Here is an 8,336-nt window from a genome sequence, read left to right as displayed (position 1 = left end):
GTATATACTTAAGAGTAGAATTACTGGGTGATAATTCTGTTTTACGTTTTGAGGAATTGCCAAACTATCTTCCTCAGCAGTTAAACCATTTACATTCCCACCAGCAGTATACTAGGTTTCCAATTTCTCCACATGTTCAACAACACTAGTTATTTTTTCTTCTAATTATAGCCATTCTAGTAGGTACAAAGTGGTATCTCATTGTGGTTTTAGCATCTTTTGAGTTGCTTATTGACCATTTACATGTCTTTTTTTTAGAGAAGTGTCTAAGTCTTTTGTCCATTAAAAAATTGAGTTATTTATCTTTTATTTGTTGAGTTGTAGGATTCTTTATGCGTTCAATTCTTTTGGGTATTTTATTAGGCCATTCTTGCATTGCCATAAAGAAATGCCTGAGTATATTAGTTTTTTGTCAGATATATGATTTGCAAACATTTTCTCCAATTTTTTGTGTTATCTTTTCACTCTCTTTATAGTGTCACTTGATACACAATTTTGATGAAGTCCAATTTATCAGTTGTTTCATCACTTGTACTTTTGATGTTATATTTAAGAAACCATTGTCAAACCCAAGGTCATGAAGATTTTTCAGTATGTTTTCCTCTAAGAGTTTTATAGCATTTAATATTTAAGTGTTTTATAGCATTAAATTTTGGTCTTTGATCCATTTTGAGTTAATTTTTGTACATTGTGTAAAAGTATAGGTCCAACTTCATTCTTTTGCTTGTGGGTATCTAGTTTCCCCAACACCATTTGTTGAAGAGATTGTCCTTTTCCCCATTGAGTGGTCCTGGAACCCTTGCTGAAAATTAATTACCCATAGATGTGAGTGTTAGTTCTGGCCTCTCGATTCTATTCCATTGGTCTATATTGTCTATCTCTGTGCCAAGTCCATGCTATTTCAATTACTATAGCTATGTAGTAAATTTTAATATCAGAAAATGTGAGTCCTACAACTTTGTTCCTCTTCAGATTATTTTGGCTATTTTGGGTTCCTTGGAATTTTATATGAATTTTAGAATAGGTTTTTCCATTTCTGCCAAAAGCGCTGTTGGGATTTTAATAGCGTGATTACATTGACTCTACATATCATTTTGAGTAGCGTTGTCATTTTAACAACATTAAGTCTTCCAACTTATGAACACAGGATCTCTTTCCATTTATTTAAGTCTACTTTAATCTCTTTCCAGAATGCTTTGTAGTTTTCAGTGTACAAGTCTTCTGCCTTCCTGGTTAAATTGATTTCTAAATATTTTATTCTTTTGGGTACTACTGTAAATAAAAAATTCTTAATTTCCTTTTCAGATCTTTTACTGCTAGTGTGTAGAAACACGACTGATTTTTGTGTGTTGATTTTGTATTCTGAAGCTTTGCTAAATTTGTTTATTAGCTTTAAGAGGCTATTTTTGGTATTCTTTAGGGCTTTCTACACTTATATCACTTGCAAATAGAGATAGTTTTACTTCTTCCTTTCTAATTTGGATTTATTTTATTTCTTTTTCTTGCCTGATGGGTCTGGCTAGAACTGCCAATACTATGTTGAATAGAAGTGGCAAACACAGGCATCCATGGCTTCTGATTTTAGTGGAAAAGCTTGAAATTTTTCCCCATTGAGAATGATGTTAGTCGTGAGTTTTTAATACATGGTCTTTATCATGTTGAGACAGTTCCTTTCTATTCCTGGTTTGTTGAACAGTTCTATCATAAAGGAGGAATGGATTTTCTCAAATGTTCTTCTATATCAATTGAGATGATCATGAGTTTTTCACTCCTTCATTCTATTACTTGGTGTATTACATCGACTGATTTTCATACGTTAAACCACTCTTAAATTTCTGGGATAAATCTCAGTTGGTCATAGTGTAAAGTTCTTTTAAGGGCTGCTGAATTTAATTTCCTAGTATTTTGTTGGGGATTTTTGTATCTATAATGCATTCATAGGGGACATTTGGCTATAGTTTTCTTGTATTGTCTGTCTAGCTTTGGTATCAGGGTAATGTTGGCTTCATAGAATGACTCAGAAAGGGTTCTGTTTCTCAGCTTTTTGGAGGAGTTCGAGAAGGATTAGTGTTAATTCATTTCTAAACGTTTGGTAGAATTCACCAGCGAAGTCATCAGTTCCTGGGCTTTTCTTTGTTAGGAGAGTTTTGCTTGCTGATTCAACCAAAATTGAATATCATTACTTTTTATAGATCTATTCAGATTTATTCTTTCTTCTTGAGTCAACTTTGTTGGTTTGTATGTTTCTAGGAATTTGTCTGTTTCATCTAGGTTATCCAATTTTTTGACATATAGCTCTTATACGAATTCTCTTACAATCCTTTTTATTCCTATAAATCAGTAGTAGTGTCTTTCATTTCTGATTTTAGTAGTTGAGTATTCTTTTTCCTTAATCTAGTTAAAGCTTTGTCAACTTTGTTGATCTCTTCAAAGAACTAATTTTTTGTTTCATTGATTCTATTGTTTTTCTATTCTCTATTTCATTTATTTTTGCTCTAATCCTTATTATTTCCTTCCTCTTTATGGCTTCAAACTCAATTGAACATAAAGTATTAAGAAATTTGACTTTTTTCTCAAATGTCTAAAATGTAAGAAGAAATATGTCTAGAGTCATCAAAAAGCAGCCTGTTTGTCAGATTTACTGTTTAATCCATGTAAACAGCTTTCATATAATTCATGATAGAATATTACTATGTGCTTTGGAAGACACTGAGGAAAGACAAAAGGTCATTGGGCAGAACCACCCTAGATTGAATGTTAAGGCCATCTTCTAGTTTGCAGGACTTGTGGTAGACAGACAGAATAATATCCTGGACCTCTTGGGTGTATACAGGACAAACTGAAATAAACTCTCATTTTTAGATCATAATGTCATCATGAAACATATCAATTTGGTCTATTTCTGAAGAAAACAAGCACAATGATAAAGTTTGAATGTTTGTCTCCTCCAAATCTCATGCTGACATTTGATCCCCAGTGTTGGAGGTGGGGCGCACTGGGAGGTGTTTTGGTTACGGGGGCAGATCCCTCATGAATGGCTTGGTGCTGTCTTCATGGGATTAAGTTCTCACTCCTACTTCCCGTGAGATCTTATTGTTAAAAAGAATCTGATACCTTCCTCCCCTCTCTTGCTCTCTTCCTCCCTGATCATGTGACACATGGGTTCCCCTTTGCCTTCCACCACGATGGAGGCTTCCTGAGGCCCTCAACAGAAGCAGATGCTGGCGCCATGCTTCTTGTACAGCCTGCAGAATTGTGTGAGCCAAATAAACCTCTTTTCCTTATATATTACCCAGCCTCAGGTATTTGTTTATAGCAATAAAAACAGACTGAGACACATGATGAAGACCCTTTGATATCCTATAAATATTGATTTCTCTCCCTGAGAGAAGAGCATGAATCTACGTGATGCCATTACTGTAATGTGAATTCCACAACTCTTCTCAAAGATATGGCCCATATGTTCCTAATAATGGCTTTCTAAGAATCTGTTCTGAAGGGGTACCTTCTCTCTGATTTTCATTTGCATTTCCTGCTTAGCTTACACACTTCACCTTGCCTACCCACCTGTCCTGACCCCAATAACCTCCATCATCAGACATCTCATCTTACCTACCTACTTTCTACTTTTCCCAGTCCTTCCCATGCTTCATAAACCATGATCATGAGCTAGAGACACAAGGTCATAGCTAAGGAGTTGGGATCAGAAAATCACCTTCTGTGATTTTCCATTATTCTCAATACATAACTTCAACAAAATCAAGAAAAGCATGAAAGGACATCCTAAGGGGTCAGGTGAGGTTGCAGTGGGGTTAGTCGGTCAATAGTTTCTTTATGCCAATTAGGATTTCTGCAGAAAACAATGAAACACTGGTTTAAACAGTAAAAATATTTTAATTCCTTACAGAAGCCCATGGAACATACACTCCAGGTTTAATTCATCAGCTGAATAGCATCATCAATGACTTAGGTTCTTTCCACTTTCTGCTTGTCATCTTTGTTGGCTTTATTTTCAAGCTAGCTCCTCCCTGGTTGCAAGATAATTGCAGCAGGTTTAGTTATCATATTCGGACATGCTAACGCCCAGGGTAGTGATCCCTTCCTTGCATTTCTTTCTCATTTTAAGAACAAAGTGTTTAAAAAATTATACTTAAAATTATTGGCATCTCTGTCAATTGAAAGATGTCAATCTCTTTCATTTTTCCTAATCACTAATAACATCTACTAAAAACAAAATGTCTGTGTAAATAATTTATTTGAATAAAATTAAAGTTGTTGAGTGAGCTCGGCTTTTGAGGAGTGGGAAAGGAGGGGTGCATAGATTAGTGGAAGATGAGAAGCTAGTGGGGCTCAAGTCCAGCAGGAGCAGAAGTTTGGAGCCAGGACTTCCTAGCCTCTCAGGGTTTTTTCTTTAACTTCCTTACCTGAAATGATTTGTGCTATATAACTTGTCCTGGCTAAACTTTCTTAATCTCAACTGTTTGATTTAATCAATAACAACTACTGCGCCACCTTCATAATATCAATTTTCAGCATTTCATTTACTGAATATCATTTCCTTTCCTTCCAGACTATTTTACTGTGTCAAATTCAATATTCCTTTGACTCAATAGGATCTCCAATCCAATGACCCCATTATTTGTTTGTTTATTAGGACAAGAAAAACAAACTTTCCCAGAAACTCCCCAGTAGACTGCTCCTCATATCTCATTGGCTAGAACTGAGTTGCGTGCCCATTCCTAAAACAAAACTGGCAAGAAAGATAGTTACCAAGATTGGTTCAGACCAAATCAGGATTTTTTCCTGAGGAGAGGATAAAGTGAGCTTCCTGGGAGGCAAATATTTACACATTCCAAAGAAAAAAAGAGAATAAATACTAGGTCGTTAACTAATAGTAAGTGCTATGGTATTACAGGTAAAATTTATCCTTTTAGCCCTAGCAACAAGTGACACCTTTTGAAGCCATTATTCATTTGTCAGGAATAGGGCAAGTATCAGGAAAAGAAACACGAAATAAACTCTGTTTCCATTTATTGCATTCTAGCACTGGTTCTACCAAATATTTGTTGGATGACTTTAGGTAAAGCATCTAGCCTCTCTGTCTTGATTGCCAAACCCACAATGTGAAATAAATATTATTCTGCATACTTCCTGGGAGAGCTGGGAAGATAAAATCGGATCATTATACCACATAAAGCAAAGCAATAACACTTCCATATTTTAGCTTCCCACACTGCCTATCTGTCCTATTTTCATTTATTCATTTATACTTTTCAACAAACAGTTGCTAGTAGTTTGCTTAATGTAAGATATGGGATGAATATTTTCATGATGGCCCCTGCATCTAAGTTATCATTTAGCAGTACCTGCCTTATCTCTTGTACCGAATCAGATTAGACAGCATAGGAAGAATGAAAAGGTGAGGTGGGATAATAAGGAATGTTGTTTGTGGAAACATAATGGTTGCTTCAATTTGAGTGTAAACTGTCCTTTTTACTGAAGCAATTGCAACCAAGTGTGTGAGTTCACAGGTGCCTACATTGCTTTTTTGGCTTAGGTATTGTTTGGGTTTTAATACTGACTGATATATAATACAGACAAATCAACTCAGTCAAAGAAACCAACTCAATCAAAGAAAGATGGGTCTACATACAACAAAACTGAACAAAATCTGCAAGAAGAGTGATTCATACATGGGCTATTGAGGCAACATGAAATGGACATTAATCGACTAAGTAAAAAACAGATTTCTTGAAGAATTAATAAAGAACTTTTGTTTTGGAAGTTCTCTATTGTTTAAAATTAGCCAGATGTGGTGGCCTGCACCTACAATCCCAGCTACTCAGGAGGCTGAGGTGGAAGGATCACTTGAGCCCAAGAGGCGGAGGTTGCAGCGAGCTGAGACTGTGCCGCTGCACTACAGACAGCCTCCTGCATGACAGAGCCAGACCCTGTCTCAAAACGTGGGGGGAAAGAAAGTTCTCTATTGTTTGAAATAATAAGGAAACATTAAAGGCTCTAAAGTCAGCTAACCAATAGTCCTAAAAATAGAATGGCTCAAAAAGATTGTCCAATTTTGGAAAACTAACATTTCAAAAAGTTGTTTCATTTTTTATGAATCCTAAGATTTCCATATCCTAGAAAACTAACATCTCAGAAGAAAAAAAAAAAGATAGTAAAACACAATTGCCATCATCTATGCCTATTCTGGAAAAATACAGAGAAGAAGAGAGTGTTTGGTTTTTTTAACCAGGATTTGGAAAGCCATTATTTATCTCTGTGATAGAATAACAATATGTTTTGGATGGAGGGTAATTCTAGGGGAAATTATATTTCTGAACAACAGTGTTGGTTTGTGCAGGAAAATCACCAAAGAACATGACTAGAAAGTGTATAGCTACAGTTTCCCTCTTCTAAATGGGAATAGCAAAACATATAAAGAATATTGATAGGCCGGGTGCGGTGGCTCACACCTGTAATCCCAGCACTTTGGGAGGCCGAGGCGGGCGGATCAAGAGGTCAGGAGATCGAGACCATCATGGCTAACATGGTGAAACCCCGTCTCTACTAAAAAATACAAAAAATTAGCCGGGCGTGGTGGTGGGCGCCTGTAGTCCCAGCTACTCGGGAGGCTGAGGCAGGAAAATGGCGTGAATCCGGGAGGTGGAGCTTGCAGTGAGCCGAGATCACACCACTGCACTCCAGCCTGGGTGACAGAGCGAGAGACTCTGTCTCAAAAAATAAAAATAAAAAAAGAGTATTGATAATTTAAACCTACTACAATTTTGCATCTAGTTTCTCAAGTAGTTCTGTGGATTTAGAACCAACATTTGCTGGGGGGAAAGAATTACCAACATCAAAGTCCTAGGATGTGTCAGGGCACCAGAAGAGAAGTTTTGTCACTGTAAAATAACTCTCTTGGCAGAGCATGATAGAGACTGTAAACAGCAGGTTACTTCAATGGTTATGTGTGGTTCAGTGAAGATCTCTACATTAACTGAAGCACAACTCACTGCGTCCCAGGCTCTCCTGGTTCATGTGTGATACACTGCACTTGGGGTGGAGGTGTGCTGACAGTTGTAAAGGGCCGAGCCTTTCTTTCCCGTGGCTCTGATGCACGGTTTCCAGATACCAGTCATGAAGGAAGTTCTTGAGATTATGGACTTTGTCCTAGTCACATAGGGCTGCTAGGACAAAGTGCCATAGACTTGGGGGTGGTGGCACATATTAAAAAAGGAAATGTATTTGTCACAGTCTGGAGGCTGGAAGTCCGAGGTTAGCATCCCAGTGGGCAAGGTTCTGGTGAGGGCTCTCTCTCTGGCTTGCAGATGGCCGCCTTCTCACTGTGTCCTCGTGTCAGGGAGAGAGAGAGCTCTGGGGTCTCTGCTTCTTACCAGGGCCCTAATCCCATCATTAGGGCCCCACCCTCATGGTCTCTTCTAACCCTGAATAACTCCCAAAGGCCCCACTTCCAAATACCATCACGTTGGGGGTTAGGGCTTCAGCACAGGAACTGGGTGGGGGACGTATGTTCGGTCTACCAGAGCCCCCCAGTCAGCCCCACTGTGCCCATTTAGGGGCAGATTGTAGGGCTCAGGTGGGACACAGAGGTGGAGGAAGCACAAGTTCTGCTTCCTAGGAATGGCTCAGCCAAGACAAGGACAGGGACAGTGGGATAGACAACAGCCAGTGGGGTAACCAGCAGGAGCCCCAGGGTGTCACTTTCACCCTTAGGTGAGGAAGTTGGCTGGGCACCCACACACGCCAGAGTATGGACCATATTCCCTTCAAACACGGCTCACTTAACATTCCTAAACCCTGCAAAGGGGCAGTGCTACCTTATCTCCTGAGGATGGCTCTGAATGTAGAGGAGTCACGGGAGCTGCCCACATCACCCACCAGTGACTCTTCGCTCCCCACATTTTCCCCGAGGGCCTGATGTGCACTGAGCTGGGGAAGCCCTGCCAAGATAAACTCTCCTTCCCAAAGGCCACAGAAGACAGCAGGCCTCCAACACTGCCCACATCGAGCAGAAGGGACGGGGCAGAGGGGCATCTGTCAGGCTGACTGCTGTGTTCTGTGGGCAGATGGGGCCAGAGAGGACCCAAACATGGCTCCCTTTGTCACTTGGCCGAGGGGCCAGGCCACCGTGTACCAGACAGCTTTGCCCCACCAGCCTCTCCTGCTGGGCCAGCCCCCAGCGCCGTGACCACAGCTCTGCATGCAGGCACTGCTGGGACCAGTGCCCTGGCAGTCACAGGGGTCCTGAGCCAATAAGCGCCCTGGGGGAGGAATCAGAACTCAGACCGTGGAGAAGAAGGTGTTGGCCAGGAGGG

This window comes from Pan paniscus, chromosome 8 (genome assembly GCF_029289425.2).
Source record: "Pan paniscus chromosome 8, NHGRI_mPanPan1-v2.0_pri, whole genome shotgun sequence".
Lineage (NCBI taxonomy): Eukaryota > Metazoa > Chordata > Mammalia > Primates > Hominidae > Pan > Pan paniscus.
This window is presented reverse-complemented; position numbering follows the sequence as displayed.